The sequence below is a fragment of the Mus musculus genome, chromosome 3, assembly GCF_000001635.26.
Source record: "Mus musculus strain C57BL/6J chromosome 3, GRCm38.p6 C57BL/6J".
Classification (NCBI taxonomy): Eukaryota; Metazoa; Chordata; class Mammalia; order Rodentia; family Muridae; genus Mus; species Mus musculus.
The window spans coordinates 120,695,197-120,714,019 of record NC_000069.6 but is presented as its reverse complement, the minus strand read 5'-3'; the positions used below and the strand labels follow the sequence as shown (position 1 = coordinate 120,714,019).

The following is an 18,823-nucleotide window of genomic DNA, read 5'->3' as shown; positions in this document are numbered from 1 at the left end:
TGGAAGGAGTTACAGAGACAAAGTTCAGAGCTGAGATGAAAGGAAAGGTCATTCATAGACTGCCCCACTCGGGATTCCATCCCATATACAACCACCAAACCCAGACACTATTCCATATGCCAGAAGGATTTTGCTGACAGGACCCCGACATAGCTCTCTCCTGTGAGGCTATGCCATTGCCTGGCAAATACAGAAGTAGATGCTCACAGTCATCTATTGGATGGAACACAGGGCCACAGGGCCCCCAATGGAGGAGCTAGAGGAAGTACCCAAGGAGCCTGCAACCCTATAGGAAGAACAACAATATGAACTAACCAATACCCCCCCCCCCCAAGAGCTCGTGTCTCTAGTAACATATGTAGCAGAGGATGGCCTAGTCAGCCATCAATGGGAGGAGAGGGAGAGGCCCTTGGTATTGCAAAGATCATATACCCCAATACAGGGGAATGCCAGGGCCAGGAAGCAGGAGTGGGTGGGTTGGGGAGTAGGATGGGAGGAGAGTACAGGGGGCTTTGGGGATAGCATTTGAAATGTAAATGAAGAAAATATCTAATAAAAATACCTTAATAAAAAAATGAAAAAAAATCATAAGGGTAAGAAATGTGTTCAGGTCCACTGATCTCAAGGTTCTTTGTCTTGAAGAGAAAAGCTGATTTTAAAGTCTGTAAACTGTGAAATGAGAAGAGAAGATGTGGTTGTTTTCTCTGGAGTTTAAATACAATGTATATCTGCTTAAATTCACTGGAAGTTGTGTAGGAAGAAGAGAATTGAGGATTATGTGGAAGAAATGAGAAGGAAGTGGTTGCTCAGGTCTGAGGAGGTCTGGGGCACCTTCTGCAAGCAGAGTTCTTTCTTTTTCTTTTTTTACCTAAGGTTTCAAATGACTTATATTTTTCTTTAATTTTTTTACATACTAACTGCAATCTCTCCTCCTTCCATTCCTTTAATCTATCCTTCTCCCTGTCTCTCCCAGATCCACCCCTCCTCCATTTTCTCGATAGAAAAAGCAGGTCTCTGAGATAAGACAGGAAGACAGGAAAAACCAAGATACAATAAACTAGGCCAAAGCCTTTGTGTTGAGGCTGGACAAGGCAACAAGCCCCAGGAACAGAGAAAAGAGGCTGAGACACCCCAGCTCCCACTGTTAGGAGTCCCACAAAAACACCAAGCTAACAGTGGACCTGGTACAGACCCACACAGGCCCCCATGATTAGCATTTCAGTTTCTATGAGCCCTGCTTAATTGATCCAGTGGGTCATGTTCTCTTGATGTCCTCCATCCCCTGTGACTCCCACAGAGAACCCAGAGTTTGTTTGTTTGTTTGTTTGTTTGTTTGTTTCTTTCTTTCTTTCTTTCTTTCTTTCTTTTTCTTTTTTTTTTTTTACTTTTTATTAGGTATTTTCCTCATTTACATTTCCAATGCTATCCCAAAAGTCCCCATACCCCCCCCACTCCCCTACCCACCCACTCCCCCTTTTTGGCCCTGGCGTTCCCATGTTCTGGGGCATATAAAGTTTGCGTGTCCAATGGGCCTCTCTTTCCAGTGATGGCCGACTAGGCCATCTTTTGATACATATGCAGCTAGAGTCAAGAGCTCCGGGGTACTGGTTAGTTCATAATGTTGTTCTACCTATAGGGTTGCAGATCTCTTTAGCTCCTTGGGTTCTTTCTCTAGCTCTTCCATTGGGAGCTGTGTGACCCATCCAATAGCTGACTGTGAGCATCCACTTTTATGTTTGCTAGGCCCCGGCATAGTCTCACAAGAGACAGTTACATCTGGGTCCTTTCAGCAAAATCTTGCTAGTGTATGCAATGGTGTCAGCATTTGGAAGCTGATTATGGGATGGAACCCTGGATATGGCAGGCTCTAGATGGTCCATCTTTTTGATACAGCTCCAAACTTTTTCTCTGTAACTCCTTCCATGGGTGTTTTGTTCCCAATTCTAAGAAGGGGCAAAGTGTCCTCACTTTGGTCTTCGTTCTTCTTGAGTTTTATGTGTTTAGCAAATTGTATCTTATGTCTTGGGTATCCTAAGTTTCTGGGCTAATATCCACTTATCAGTGAGTACATATTGTGTGAGTTTCTTTGTGAATGTGTTACCTCACTCAGGATGATACCCTCCAGGTCCATCCATTTGCCTAGGAATTTCATAAATTCATTATTTTTAATAGCTGAGTAGTACTCCATTGTGTAAATGTACCACATTTTCTGTATCCATTCCTCTGTTGAGGGGCATCTGGAACCCAGAGTTTCTATCAGAGGTAATAAAGGACTTGCCAAGTAGGTGAAAGCCAGATTAGATCTGGAGAACAAGATCTTATTGTTATTTGAGTTGCAAGGTTTTTCTTATGCCTGGGACTGAAGCAGAGCCAGTAGATATTTTAAAAGCACAATTCAGCCAGCAGCTCCACCAGGAAAATGTCATGGGCATAGCTCTATATGTACCACCAAAGCTAGGGAATGGAATGGAAGGTACAACTTGGCCCATGCGATGAGACAGCGTGAGCCATGTTTGTCCAACTAGCTGAACACACATTGGGCACAGATGTTGGAGAGGGCAGATCTGAAATAAATGGGGGGGGGTCACTATAGTAAGATAATGAGTATCCACTAAGATAGTACTAATTGTGAACAAGCAGCTTGTGCTCAGAGAGTGCCTGAAGAAGGATAGTGGAGTAAGGACTTAGACACAAGAGAAAAGACAATTCAAACAAACCTGCCTAAGTGGAGGAGTAGAAAATGGGGTGAAATGAGAGGTGAAAGCAAGCCAGGTCTTTCTCCATGTAAATACAGGCAAATTCTGATTTGGCACTGCTGTATTCTGGCCTCTTGTGATACATGAGGTAGGACAGAAAACTAAGACATTGCAGATAGCAATCTCACTGAGTGTTTAGATACTCCCTGGTTGTACAACCCTGGGTAAGATTCTAATCTGAATGTGGGTAAACTCAAGTTTGAAGATAAGCATAATACAGGGCAATTGTGAAAAATATTTTGCATGGTTTTACACACATATGTGCATATCTATCTATCATCTATCTATCTATCTATCTATCTATCTATCTATCTATCTATCTATCTATCTATCTATCTATCTTCCTTCATCTCCCCTCCCTCCCTCTCTCCGTCCCTCCCTCCCTCCCTCCCTCCCTCCCTCCCTCCCTCCCTCCCTCCCTCCCTCCCTCCCTCCGTCCCTCCCTTCGTCCCTCCCTCCCTTCCTTCTTTCCTTCTTCCTTCCATCTGTTGTAATTTGTAATGTGTGATTAAAAGGACAGAGACAGAACACTTAGCATATTCAGACACTACATAAATGGTAGCTTATGATCAAAACACCAACTGGCATAGTTTACTCTTTAAGACTTACTCTATAGCTAGACAATAAAATCCCAAGTTCAGGTTCAGTCTAAGGGACCAAAAGGATCATTAATTACATTCATTGGCCCATTTTAAAATCAATTTTTCTTAACTAGATTTTACATAGTGAATATTTGCTATAGCAAGAACCATACACATTATCTTCCACCTAAAGTTGGATGCACTGGTCCAGGAGTCTCTAGTCAGTACTTGAACTTGGATTTTATTGCACTGTCTGGATCTCTCAGCTTTAAATCTACCTTGGCTCTGCTGGCAATGTAGAAAGTAAATCCTTTATGCATTGAATTTTGTGATCCCTAAGTGAGTGTTCAACCAGTCTTTGAATTATCCATATCTCCTGAGGGCTGATCACTGATGTGCTATGAACTTTATAGTTTTCCTTGAGATCTTTAGGCCACACATTATACCCACTATATGTTTAAACAATAGGATTCTCATGGCTATGAGAGTAACACTCACTGATATTCATTTGTAAAATGCTCATTCACTCACTTAAGAAAAATTATTTGAAGCTTCCTACATGCAAAGTACCAACAAGATTGAAAGAGATACACATGGGAAGAATATATATTCCTAGCCTCAAGGAGCTTATGTTTAAGCATACTGCCTATAGAACAGTAGACATATAGCAATTAGACAAGCTTCTCCATTTAAAAGACCTCTGCTGTGAAATAGTCCTAATAGCACTTTATCAACTACAGAGGAGGAAAAGTCAACGAGGCCTCCCTCTCTCTTCTTTGATATTTGAGTTGTTCCTGGAATGATATTTCATTGCCCTTTGGTAGACTAGCTCACAAAAGCCAAATAATACTTTGTGCAAACTGCAGATATCACTAGAAGGGTGTGTTTGAAATTCTCGACTCAGCTAACTTTTTGTTAAGTGACATCCTCAGGATTAAGGAGGCATCGGAGTGTTTGCGAGAAATTCAGCTTCAGTTTTTATAAGTCATGGAGAGATTAAAGGAAATTAATTGTTGTCAACAAGATTGTGGCCACTTTCGCTTGTGAAATGTAGGTCCCAGATTGATTTGTTCTTGTTTGCAGTGGCTAATATTCACCCACCTTCTGCACTGTCAGCTCCTACCTGCTCCTGGGCTGAGGCCTCAGCTGGAAATGGTCTCAGATCATTGGGAACTTATTAAAAGCAAGGAGTTCAAGCTCACCAAGAGTTCTCCCTCATTTTTCATGGCCAAAGCTGTGGTTGCAAGAAAACCAAAGACCAGAGTAAAGCCACCAGCCAGTGGCACTGCCCAGATGTGAAACCACACTTTCTGGCTCTTTCTGTCTATCATTTTAGAACCTAGCTATTTGTAGTTTATGATTTGAATTATGCCCTCTAAAAGCAGAATAATTTTCTCTATTCTCTTACTTGGCCACAGGTCGTAATTAGTGGAGATAGATTTCAGAAATGTATTTCTAAGAAGTTAGTTGTAAGTTTCTTTTCTAATCCCCACCAGTTCCTTATAACCCTTCCTGAGGAGTTGGGATATTTTAACAGTGCAAAGCAAGCACTCCATTTGTGTCCTGTAAAATGTCACCTTCTTTACCCCCTGCTATGGTAGCTATATTTTTTCCATCACAGCGGTACTGAGTTTGGCTATGTAATTTTCTTTGCTCAGAGTTACCAAACAGAACACCAATGTCAAATAGACTTGGCTTGATTTGGTCTTGTGTGTTTATTTCTCACTATCCACAAGAAAAGCATGGTCCAGATAGCTGCTGGTGTGAGAATTTTTGAGTTAAGCTAAATTCAATCTGCAGCTTGGGGTGATCCTCATCTATAGTCTAGAACCCAGGAAGGTGACCCCAGATTACTTCACCACACCGAGCTACAAGCATATGAGTGTGAGAAATAGGTGTTGTTATTATTGCATTCTGGTTTTGTTGTGGGGGTTGTTTGTTGTACACCAGTATCACAGCAATTGTTTAGATGTTCTCTGTGCTTCAAATCCGTTCATTGGATGATATTTACACTATAGTTATTTCCACAGTGTTATGAAAATCCATTACATTGTTACATGTAATATATTTAGAATATTATTATAGTGAAAAAAAACAGTGTCAATTATTATTTTATTATTTATTTATTTATTTTGGTTTTTCGAGATAGAGTTTCTCTGTATAGCCCTGGCTGTCCTAGAACTCTCTTTGTAGACCAGGCTGGCCTTGAACTCAGAAATCCACCTGCCTCTGCTTCCCAAGTGCTAGGATTAAAGATGTGCGACACCACGCCCGGCTTTTATTATTTATTTTATATAACTGGCAAAATATATACTTCCAATAGAACCACATAAATAAAGTAGAACAGCACTCTTCTATCACTTCAGTGTGAGGTATCAACATTTACCTAAGAAGGAGGCACAGAAGTAATCATTGTGCAAAAGGTTAACTCATGGCCACTAATTACTTTTATCCCAGATCACCAAATCCTTGCAGTGGTGATGAATACGATGTACCTCTATGTGGTCACGTGTCTCAGTCTACACTCTTGTGCCCATGCCTTTTATCTCTACAGTAGGTTAAAGATGTGGTATTGATGACCTGAGCAGATGCTGCAGATGCTTTCGGTGTCCAAATGATACCCTTAGGTCTGTTTTAGACACTTGAGCATCTGTGTGGCTCAGCACAAGGTCTTCCTCTATGTGAGCGAAGCTTATGCAGCATCTTAGTATGGAAACTGCGGACACCCCAAGGTCTCGAGAGAAGAGAGGTGATAGATCACATCTTCTATTCCACCAACAAAACAGCATTCCATTTGGGTTCAGGTAAAACTGGGTCCCAGTTTCCTACCATGGTAACTTGTAGGGAAATATAACATCAACACATGCATATGAGGAAATAAACTATTTATTTTCTCTACTCAAAACATTCTTTTTTTGATCTTAAGCTTTTTTCTTTTATTTGAAAATATAATATTTTCTCATACAATATGTCCTGATTATATAGTTTCCGCTCCCTCCACTCCTCCCAGTTCCTCCTCACTTCCTCTCCCATTCTGATTTACTACCTTTGTGTCTCTCCTTACAAAAGAACAGGCTTCTAGGAGATGACAACCAAATATGACAAAATATAAGATGAAGCCAAAACTTTTATATTGAATTTGGAAACTGCAACCCAACCAATAGGAAAAGAATTCCAGGAGCAGGCAAAAGAATTAGAGACCCACTTGTTCTTATAGTCAGGCTCCTGTAAAAATACTAAGCTAATATCCATAATACATAGGCAACACACCTGGTTTAGACTCATATGGACCCTGTGCTGTTTTCGTCTGTGTGAGCTCTTAGGTGCCTTGCTCAGTCGATTCAGAGGGCCATGCTCTCCTGGCGACCTCTATCCCCTCTGACTCTTACAATATTTGCACCTCCTCTTCTGTGGGCTTCGCTGAGCTCTGACAGGAGGAGGAATTTGATCAAGGCCTCCAATTCAGACCCTCTCCCTGCATAGTGTTTGGCTATGGATCTCTGCATCTGTTCCCATCTGCTGCTTTAGGAAGCTTCTCTGATGATGACTGAATAAAGGCACTGATCTATGAGGATAGCAGAATATCACTAGCAATCACTTAATTAAAAAAGACCATTTATATTTGGTTTGACTCTAGGTCTCTAGGCTATCTAGTCTGTGATTTGTGGTTACCCAAGCAGTGTTTTGTATGAGTTCCTTCTGATGGAGTGAGCCTTAAATCAAATCAGACATTGCTTGGCTAGCCCCACAAGTTCTGTACCTCCATCGCCCTAGTGTATTTTGCAGGTACGACAGAGCATAGCTCAAAAGTTTTGTGGCTGTGTTGGTGTTCACTTTTCTTTCTCTGTAGCCTGCATAATACCTTCTGACACCAAAGAGACTAGAACATAGGGGTGAAGGCTCAATGTAGGCACCGGCTCAACTTCTCCATGTTCAATGAGGTGTGTGGATATTGTCCTCAGTAATGGGGCCCACTGTCAGCTGGTGACTAGGCATCTGTGTTTGAGGTGATTATAGGTTTAGGTGTTGATGTCTGGGGGACTTTCTTCTCTGGTCCAATCCATTTGATGTCAGTATACTTCTTGTACCTTTATAGGCTGCTACTGCTGTTGCTCCTCTTCCTCCTCCTCTTCTTCCTCCTTCTTTTTTTTAAATTCCTCTTATTTATTTATTTATTTATTTATTTATTTAATGCATGATTGCTCTGCTGCATGTGCACCCTAATGCCAGAAGAGGGCATAAGATTTCCTTTAGATGGCTGTGAGCCACTATGTGGTTGCTGGAAATTGAACTCAAGACCTCTGGAAGAGCAGCCAGGGCTCTAAACTACTGAGCCTTCTCACTAGCCTGGCATCTCCTTCTTTAGGTTAGAAGTCATTTCTTCTCTGATTTTGTTGAAGATAATTTTCTGGGCCTTTGAGGTGGGTGGGAGAAAGAGAGAGAGAGAGAGAGAGAGAGAGAGAGAGAGAGAGAGAGAGCGAGCTAGCTCTGTGGGCAGACTACCTGGTTTTTTGGCAGGCATGGTCTGTGACTTAGTAGGGGTACCTGCTAGAGTCGGGAGATGGGATTCTTATACCATCTTAAATACTTCATTTCTAATAGCAGATATATGTTTTCTCCCACATCGCACAAACTCATAACACTATCTTGATTCTCTAAAATTTAACTCAGTTCTTTTTCTCTCTACATTGAGAAAGCATCAGATGTCACAGGCTAGAGGCTCAGTTCCTTGAGTTGTCACCCACTTCTTGATGCCAGTAACAAGTTGCAAGGCCCCAGGTCATGCACAGCTTGCATTCAAATTGGCTTAGAACGGAGATTCCCACAGCTTTCTCCTTGGGCTTGGTAGTTTACTAGAGCGGTTCAAAGATCCCAAGGCACTTTGCTTACCACTATTGCCTTATTACAAGGACTATTTCAAAGAATGAAAGTAAATATACATAATCAGTTAGTGTCTTCTAGGAGATGACGTACATTAACATATGTGTTCTTGTTTACTAGCAAAGAGGACCCTGAGCCCTGTAGTTTGGGGACTTTCATGGAGGCTAGTGGAGTTGATAACTCCATGTCCATTCCTTATCCCCATTTCTAGAGAATGAGGCCTAAAACTGGAAGGTCTGAGTTTCTAATAATGACCTGTCTTTTGGTGAGCAGGCCCTATTCATGAGCCCACCAAGTGTTGCTTCTTTAGAATTAAAGATCAGTCAGGAATTCCAAGGTGTTTACATGATTTGCACTGGCAACTGAGGCTCATGATCAAGGCAGCCACATTTCATTTGCTTTAATTCATTATGAGAAATCAGATTCTAGTTGATTTTTATCATATGAGCATCATAAAATGTTCTCTACACACATCTGGATCGGAGGCAGTGACTACATAGTGACTGTCTTAGTCAGTGCCCTATTGCTGTGAAGATACACCATGCCCATGGAAACTCTTATAAAAAGAAAGCATTTAATGGATGCTTGCTTACAGTTTCAGAGGTTCACTACATTATCAGCATGGCAGGAACCTTGGATGCAAACAGCCAGGCATGGTGTTGGAGGAGCTGAGTCACGTGGTTCTGGCTTTTATTATAGCAGATGGCTAGGATACATGGGAGCTGGGTGGGCTGTCAGTAAATGGGAATGCCAGTGGCGGTGCAGAGATTCGGAAACTAGAAGACAAATAGTTAATTGTAGGCTTTGGAAGAATATAACTGTTCCTCACACTGCTCCTGGTTAATCAGTAGAACGGAACAGAGACATCAAAAATAGACTTATGCTAATACACAACTGATTTTCAGGGGAGATGGTAAAGCAATTCCGTGGGGGAAAGATATTTAGGGCTCAAGAGCTCATGACAACCCAAGTGGATAGCTTGTGTGTGTATCTCATGCTGGACTCAACAGTGAGATCCCTATGAGTCCTAGACTTCAATACAAACTCTAAAATCACAAAGCTTCTACATTATAGGAGAGTAATTGGGTGGGTATTTTAGTGACTTCACACTTCAGTAGCAGATGCTCAGGCCTGGGTGACTTACAAAGGACAGAAAGTTGTTTCTCACAGTTCTGCAAACTGATCAGGTCAAGATTATGATGCTTGCGGTTGGTATTTGGTGAGAGGCTTTTAGTCACATTCTCACATGGCAGCAAACGAGAGGGCAAAACCCAAACTCAAACAACAAGAGCAACAGCAGCAGCAACAGCAGCAGCAACAGCAGCAATAACAATAACAACAACAATGACAACAACAAAACAAAACAAAACAAAACAAAAACATGGGAATCTCTTTGGTAAGCTGTATCATAAAACTATTTAACCATAGTGTGACTTACTTTTTAAGATCTATAATTGTCAACACCATTATATTGGGGATTAAACTGCCATATTAACTGGTGGAGGCTACTCAGACCGCCTCAGTAAAAAAGATGTCTGAAATAGGATTAACAAGAATAATTTTTCAAAAACAATCTGATGCGTTTTCTTGGGATTAGACACACCTGCTTACAATTACACATAAGAACATAACTGGAAAATGAAAATCATAGACTCTGATAAAATATAAATGTAACAGCATTTCAATGTCTGTGAGCTTTATATGTCAACTCTATAAAAGTTTATAAAATACAGTAAAGATACCAAGGACTTTAGCATAAAAGGGAACACAGTCTATTTTCAACTTTATGAGCTTCCACAGTCTTCTTGTTGTATTGTTTCTTCCAGAAATAATTATATCAAAGAGCATAGCAACAGAAATAAATTAACGTTAGAAACTTCTAGTCCAGGGGTTGGAAAGATAGCTCGGCAGCAAAGAACATGTACTGCTTGTTTGGGGCTTGAGTTCAGTTCCTACCGCTCACAACTGGATGGCTCACGAGGAACTGCCAATAAATCCAGCCCCAGAGCACCTGATTATTTCTTCAATTCTCCTAGGCCCTGCACCCACAACTACCTGAACTCCCACAGAGACACAGAGACAAAGACACAAAATTAAAAATAAATCATAAAAGAATGAGTACTTAAATTCATTCAGATATTACAGTTAGAAGTACAAACCAAAAAGAGCATGCAAAGTTATTCATCACAGTTATAGCTATACTAAAAACAAACAAACATGCTCAGAAAAATTACAGTCCACTCCTGCATGAATTATATCACAGCTACAAGTTAGATGACATATCATGAGGGAATGCTAATAACCAATAAGCACCATTTAATAATGTAGAGTATAGAATGGTAGGAATGTTCTTATGTCAGCCATGCAAATATAATACCTAAATAGGAAACTTCACAATATGCACTTATTGCTTCTAGGATTGTGCATGACTTTCACGTTCTTACATTTTTTTATGTTTCTACTGTTATCATCAAAAATAAATTATGTGAGTGTTACAATATTTTATATTAAATCGAAAGTCACATGGTTCATATCTGAACTTGCAATACTCTTTTGTTTTTTAACATGCTTATAATTTTTGAAATTAAAGGAAAATCATGGCATTTTTCCTTTCCCTTTCCTCCCTCCAGCCCTTCCCACTAACTTACTGCTCTCCCACCCTCCCCACTTCAAGTTGTTCAGAAGGGAAAGAGAAACCCACCGAGTCTTGGAAACCAGCTACTTAGTTGTCGAAGGGAGCGGATACTGAATTAGATTATTTTTCCTTCCTGATAAAAACCAGTCCCTCTTTCTCCTTCTGGCATTCTCAGCCATCTCTCTTCTCTATCCAGCTCCAATTCTGCTAGTCTGTGAACCATGAAGAGCAGCGACGCTCTTTAGGAGATGGCTGGCAAAGGCTGGTATCACTAACACCCAGGCCATCATGGGAACACATTTCATTTGGCTCCGTTTTCTAGTCTGCAAACTTGCTTTAATCAAAATTGGAATCAGTGCGATAAGAAGTCGGGTACATCTCAGTCTCACTGTTTGATATTTTACTAAAATTAAGTGAGCTCAGAATCCTGTAAGCGATCACCCTGGCCGGATGTGTTTGGGTGCCCTCACAGGCAGGCACCAGCTCGGTGGTTACTGTAGAGAAACAGTCTATAGCATTCGATCGGCTAATGAGAGCCAGAGCAATGAATAATTATGTAGAAAGAGTTTCGGGAGAGTGAAGGAGGAGATGTCAAAACTATTTCCACCGAGTTTTATTTTATTTACCCAAAAGCAAATTCAAAGGTTGTTACAGGACAGTGCACAGAAAACAGCGCTGTCAAGGGAATCTCCTATAGAAAAGACTGCCTCGCTGGCTTTGCGGGCTTTGCGGCCGTTGAGCCCACAGTAGAAACGCATTCAATTCCACACAGTAATAGTGCTTTAATAACAGATGAAAATATGTTTTATGGTGTGTGTTGATAACTAAATGCTTATCCTATATATAGAAATTCAAATAATTGGAATTTCTCATAGCTAGCATCCAGTTGAGACCACTGGAGAATACCTTGATATAGAAGGTTAAAATCAATAGACTGTGTTTTGGTTATTTTTTCAGAAGATGTCTGCTGTATGGTTAATATACTATATTTGTATTATGGGCTCTGGTTCCTGTAAATCTGAGGTCTCTCTTACTTGAATGAATGAGGAGATAAGCAATTGAATTTGAAAGATACTTTATGCAACAGAAAAGCAATTTTGTTCCTGGTTATCAGAGGGCAAGAAGTGAACTAGCAATTGAATGCAAAATATTTTTAACCCTTGAGATTCCGGTTTGCTTTGGTCCCACTAAAGATTACATTTTTCAACCCATCTCAGCCCATGTGTGATGTTCATGCAATATTTTGCTTAAATTTCAACATGTTTGTAGTGATTAATGGATATGGAATACAGGAATTTGCTTATGAATTCCAATATGGACACGGACACACACACACACACACACACACACACATTTGTAGAATGTTGTATTGCTCTAATTTGGGGAGTTTGTAATGGATTGGTGATTCATAATTGTTTGTGAAGTTCTTGGTGCTGACATGAGAAGGCTGGCAACTTCCCATGACATTTTAAGATGAGACCGTATCTGTACAACTCAGTTCTTCCTAAATACCTCTAAAAATAATAATGACTCAGCGGCTGGGCAGATGGTTCAGTGGGTAAGGCAATTTCTATGCAAGAGTGAGGACCTTCAGCAACTGTACCATAGCTAGGCAAGTATAGATGTCTCTCATCATCCCAGGGTTCAAAGGATGGAGAGAACAATTCCCGAGATAAACTGGCCTGAGAGACTGGCTGGATCAGCAAGCTCTGTGTTCAGGTGACAGGCTCCGCCTCAGATGGAAAAAGAGATTTTATGTCATATTCTACCCTTCATATACAGAGCAGTAAGCATGTGTATATGAGCACCCTATACAACTATACCCACATATATGTGAACATGCCTACATACACATGTAGAAGTTCACACACATGTTTCTGTGCCTAAAATATTCTGTATTGATTATTTAATGATATAACTGACATTGCCTTTTATATAATATTTCAGAAAATCACAGCATGCCAAAACATGAGATACTTGATTAGCCTATATACCACTTGTATTAGCCACCCTCTAAGAGAGGTGTCATCGATTTTCTTCTTTCAGTGTTGATGTCCCTGTGTGGTTTCCCTCCCAGTGTATCAGCCTTGGCTTTTGTGACAGATAGTTTCCTGGAAAAGTAAAAGTGATAGAGTGTGAGTACTGAGGCTAGACTGGGTAAGACTTTGCCACTGCTCACAATACAATACCTCGTTTTTGAGGACAGGAAGGACAAGAACCTGAGTTTGGATTCCCAGCAACCATGGAAAACTCAAGCTTGTCTGTAACCCAACACTTGCATGGTGAGGTGGACCCAGGACTATTGGGGCTTGCACGATGATAACCAGAAATACAACTAGCTTTAGATTCAGTGAGACATCTTAGCTTAAGGGACTAAAGTAGATAGAAATAGAGATAGGCATATCCTCTGGCTTACACACACACACACACATACACACACACACACACACACACACACACACACACACACACACACAGAGAGAGAGGTGGGGAGGTCTAGCTGAATGAATATCATGGGGTCATGGGTTCTTTGCTATATGCAGTTCCTTCTGCTGTGAATTCCAGTTAATTAAAAATAAAGATTTGATTATGCTACTCCATAATCTAAGACAAGAAGTCCTGGAGACATACCTCCATCATTCACTTGGCTCTTGCATCACTGTGTTCCTCTTCCCATGGAAAACCTCCTGTATGGAAACTTGGTCTCAGAATATACCTGCGGTGTTCTCACCGATGTTAGTTTCCAGCGTTTCTTTCCTCTGTTCACTTGGTTCTGTCTTCCAGGAATTCCCTTTTGGAATTTTATATTATCTACTGGTGATCCTTAATTACTGGTTGGATTCCTTCCCTAAGTTTTCCATTGTTTATTTAATTCATTTAAGTAAATTCTATTAATAAGGCAGGATCTCTACCTTTAAAACAGAGACAGGTGTAGGCCAGGATTGTACAGACTCTACATTCTGATTCTTATATCCCATAGACATGGATTGCCGTAGCCAGCTCCATTTCCTGTTCTGTCAACACTGGGCCTTTCACTGCGGGGAGAGTTCCTCGTTGCCCGCTGTTGGATCCCAGGAACAAACTATAGTTAGTTGTGTTAGGATTTTGTAGGTGTGATAAATTGTAGATATAGACAATTGTGAAGGACAGTCTTATGTTTTGGCTGGTTTGGGGGTTTCAATTCATAGCCTTTAGGGCCATGATGAGACAGAACACCCTAGCTCAAAAGCCACTTGCTGCCACAGCTGACAGGAAGCAGAGAGACAGAAAGGCATCAGAGACCAGGTATGTTCCTCAAGGATGGGTATTACTCACCCTGACCTTTCTTCAGCTAGGCTCCCGTCTCCTAAAGCTCAATGCTTTCCACACAGAGCTACATCAGCCAAGAGTTACTCACTCACTGCATGAACTTCTGAAGGACAGTTCACATTCAAATCATTGTCACCAATAATAATCCAATCCATCAGGCCCAGCTTATTTAAACTTATGTACGTAAATATTTTCATTCCTGTTTTCATCACTTTATAGCCAAGGTGGAAAAATGCTGGCTAATTTAAAAACTACAATAGAACAAATCTTAGAAGACTCAGAGTTAGTTTTATCAAGTAACAACCTGGATATTGATCGTTGTAGTCTGTAGAGGATGGTTAGATTTCTCGTGATGGTTCACCAGGGAAGACTTTTCAGAGAAAATTGTATTTTGAGTTTGATCTTAAATACACAACAAGATTTGGATAGTCCAGTAGAGGAAGAAATTTGTATTGTGTGCACACAAAAAGATAGGGTTGGGTAGGGTTTGTCTGTGGGACTGTGAGTTTAGCTGGAGAGAAGGGTAGTTTGAAGACAGTGGTGGGATGGAATGTGGTCATCAAATCAAATAATAGATTCAAAGAATTTTGTAGGCCTCAAACTATCCTAGGTATATGGCAAAGTATTATTACAATACTAGAGACTGTGGTGATGGTGTGAAATAATATTTGATTTGGGGCTTTGTTATTGTTTTCAAAGAAAAGATTTTTGTTTTTGTTTTTGAAGATCATTGCTTTGCTTAAGCTCCCCTCCCAGTTCCATTGCCTGTAGCTATCTTTCTTATTGACATCTTTGCAGCCATCTTGAGTACAAATGGTGAAACTGAAGAAAAAGCCCCCATGTTTTGCTCTCACTTTAAAGGTTCCTCATCTCTTCAAGAGTTTAGACTTCTTATAACTGTGTCAACTCAACTCCCAGCAGGCTACCTAGCCTGGAGGTTTGTTTGCCTCTCAGCAGGGATTTGTTTACCACCCAGGAAGAGCAGAGTCAAGAAGATAAAAGCCAATCATGGAAGTAGAAAGACAGTGCCAGACAGAGAATACCAAGAAAATAAGATTAGAAGTATCAGGGCTCAACCAGGTTGACTTTAGCAATACGGTGACCCTGGGAAGCCGGCTGAACACATGTGCTATACTACTTTATTGTGAAGGTTGTTAGAGATTTGTCACATCTCCTAACATCACTTGTGTTTGCCAAACACAAGATATTGAACTTTAATGTTTAAAAACTCCCCTTTGATTTCATTTATCTCATGCCCCAAAATATTCTCTCTCATGGCTCCCACTTCAGGTTGGCTGTTCAGACTCAAGATGGGGAGATGTCTGACTTGGGTGGATTAAGAGTTAATCAGATACACTCCATCTTTCTGTGCAGATATAATGGGGTTGATATCTAGTATGGTTTTTCAGTAATTTCAACAAACAGACCAAACAGAAGGTACTGTAAAGTCGTACTCTGACATCTGACTTATTTCTAGCAATAGTTTATTCTTTGAGAACTGCTGATCTGATGACAGGGTGGGCTTTGTTAGTTTTCACTAATTAGAGTAGCCAAATAGCCAGAAATTCTAGCTCTCAGAGTGTGAAAGGTTTCAATGTAGGAGCATTTATAGGCTAATACATACTGTGTTTTGTAACTTAGGAAAATGATAAAGGTTGTTGAATTATTTTGCTTCTGAAGTCATTTAATATCTATTTTTAGCCACTCCAGAGTCTCTGAACTGGATACTTCTGATCTTGCTAATTCACTTGAATACAGAGTGAGATAAATGCCTTATGAGTACTAAAAAAATTACAAATATATATATATACATATAAAATTGAACTGGTTGTTTATGACTGGAGGCAATCATTTAGTGGTTAGACAGTTTGTTTATAAATTATACCAAGGAATAAAAAGGGTGAATTCTCCAGAATATTTCCTCCTGAAATTTGTGATCATGCAACATCATTAAAATATATTAATGAATCCTTCATTCAACAGACTTTTATTGACACCTATGAATTTTTAATAACCATATTAGCCAGAGGTATTTTTCAAATACGAACATCTAGGAATTAGGTAGAGGATGATGAACCAAATGCTCCAGCCTGGCAATAGCTAGGTCATTATCTTTCGAGAAAACCAATGTGGTATTTTTTGCACTGTTGGAGGAAAACATTTTAGTTTATTGGGAGTTCCCAATAAATGTCATTCAGGATGGGGAATCAAGAGCAGTCCCTACAAAACCACAGCTGAGAATAAGAAGAGCTCCTGGTTAGTGGCTGTTTATGACTGTTTTATAAGCTGCTGCTGTATTTGAAAGCCTCTAGGCAGACTGTATAGACATTCCAGAGATTTGAGGTGAAACTGGCCTGGTGGAAAGGTGTCTGTACCCTGTGGCATTTATGGGAGGAGTCTCAGGGATGGTTGGAGTTTATTAACTACCTTGAGGGACTTCTTCCCCATCTTTTTTAGGGACCCAGTTCTGACCTTTATGTCTTACTAACCTTTTAAACTTCAGCCTTTTCTCCCTTCCAATTAATTTTTAAAATATTTCTACAAGAAACTGTATTGCCAAGCTCCTACTTGGATGAAAAAATTTAAATAACTTCTATATGCACTGAAGATTGACCTGAGGCATCTTACTCTTTTTTTTTTTCAACTTATGTTCATTACTTGCTAGTGATTTATACTCCTGTCAAGTGGACAGGGCGTAACCTATCCTCTGCACACTTACTTACTTTCTCCTGATTCTAGGGAGTCGTGTATTCACCTCACAGGAGTTGTGTTTAGTAACTTGGGTGTCATATCAGATGTTGTTAGTGCAACAACAAATAGCTAATCTATAAAAGGAACCTAGATCCTAAATACAAGACAAAAGCAAGTACTTTCAGGTGAGAATGATACATAATGATGTGGGAGCCCAGAGGAAGGAGTAAATCTGAGATGCTCAGAAGGCTTTGAATGACAAATGACACTGGGAAAGTATGGGGAAGATAGACATTTGCATGTATGCATGTGCACACACACACACACACACACACATACACAAGTGTGGTTAGGTGTCATTTGGAAATAGAAAGGATCTTGGTAAAGTTTTAGAGCTCACAGTAAAAAATTAAGCACAAGGAAGGAAATAATCAGAACATATTGAGGGATATTTTTGAATAGAGATGAACTGAGAGATTCTCTGGATGAGCGGTTCTCAACCTTCCTGATGCTGTGACCCTTTAACACAGTTCCTCATGCTGTGGTGACCCCCACCCATAAATTATTTTCATTGCTACTTCATAACTGTAATTTTGCTACTGTTATGAATTATGTAAATTGTTGGTTTCTAGTCAAAAGTCTGTGGTGTCAGGACTCATTTTAGAAAAGTACATGGGCACTGAAGGTATCTGGAAGTATGGTCAGGACAGACAGTCTTTGTTTGAATGAAGATGCAATTGCCTTTTGTATCAGATCTTTTATGGATGATGATAACAATACTGTACCACAGACCCAGATCAGGCAAAAGATTTTAATTTGTTTATTTATTTATTTTTTTTACATTTGTTAGTTGTGTGGACATGGGTGTGAACATGCAAGCCACAGTGCACCTCCGGAAGTCAGAGGCCAACTTGCCAGAGTTGGGTCTCTCCTCCTATTTGTGTTGCAGTGATGCAATTCAGATCAGGCTGATAGCTGGTGCCCTTATCCACACAACCATCTCACCAATTTAATGTAAGTTTTAAGGAGAGCTCCTTTTGGTTCCAGTTTATGGAGGTACAAGGTTTAGGGGCTATATCTCATGATAATCATAACCTCAGAGTCCTCAAGTAGCATTGCTTGTGCCTCTGTGTGTGTGTGTGTGTGTGAGAGAGAGAGAGAGAGAGAGAGAGAGAGAGAGAGAGAGAGAGAGAGAGAACACTTTTTCCTTCATTCTCTGAAGCTTTCACGAATGGGAGTACCACTTCCATGACTTTAATTTTAATCATGTCCCAAGATTTCACCTTAAAATACCACCGTGGGATCAAGTTTCCTCTCTTAAGATCCAGTGTGAATTTGGTGTGAAACCATATTCAAACAGAAGCACTGTTCTGCCACGTGGAATCTGAATATCTACAAGTTGCTGGTCAATTCTCCAGTCCCTGGTCTTTCTATGCAGCTCTTGTTGTGAGACTATTCCTACTTGGCTCGTTTCTCTCCTTTAAAGTGAAAATTGCTCACCATCCTGACTTTCTGGTATCTTCCTTTTCTTTAACCCACATGTCCCTTGACTTCCTAGGGCTGCTTATTAAATGTAAATGCATTTTCATACTTATTTTCTAACTTTGCTGAGAGTTGTTTTGTAAGGGCAGAGGGGTGAGCATATATATCTAGTCAGCTATAAACTACTTGTTTTATCATCTACTTCATACCCGCCATGCCTTTGCAACACAAGAAAAGTATTATTTATTAAGGTTGCTTCATAGCCACACATTGAAGGTTTATTAGATTGTAGAGGTAGAAACTGTTGTAACTATTCTAAGGGTAGAAACTGTTGTTTGCTGACCTACCTAGTGTTTTAGGCTGGTATTATCCCTAGGGAATACACTCAGAACTATCATTTTGTGCCTTTGTCTAAACAGATTCCAGCTGTAACAGTGTTCCACACTCCCACCCGAGTCATCTGGTAAGGTACTGCTAGATACCTCTAT

General features: G+C 40.2%; 1 long non-coding RNA gene across 1 annotated transcript in view; it reads left to right on the top strand.

Moving 5' to 3' along the window:
• The window catches only part of 6530403H02Rik (RIKEN cDNA 6530403H02 gene), a 432,399-nt gene that overhangs the window by 172,713 nt on the left and 240,863 nt on the right, over positions 1-18,823 (top strand). The window lies entirely within an intron of this gene.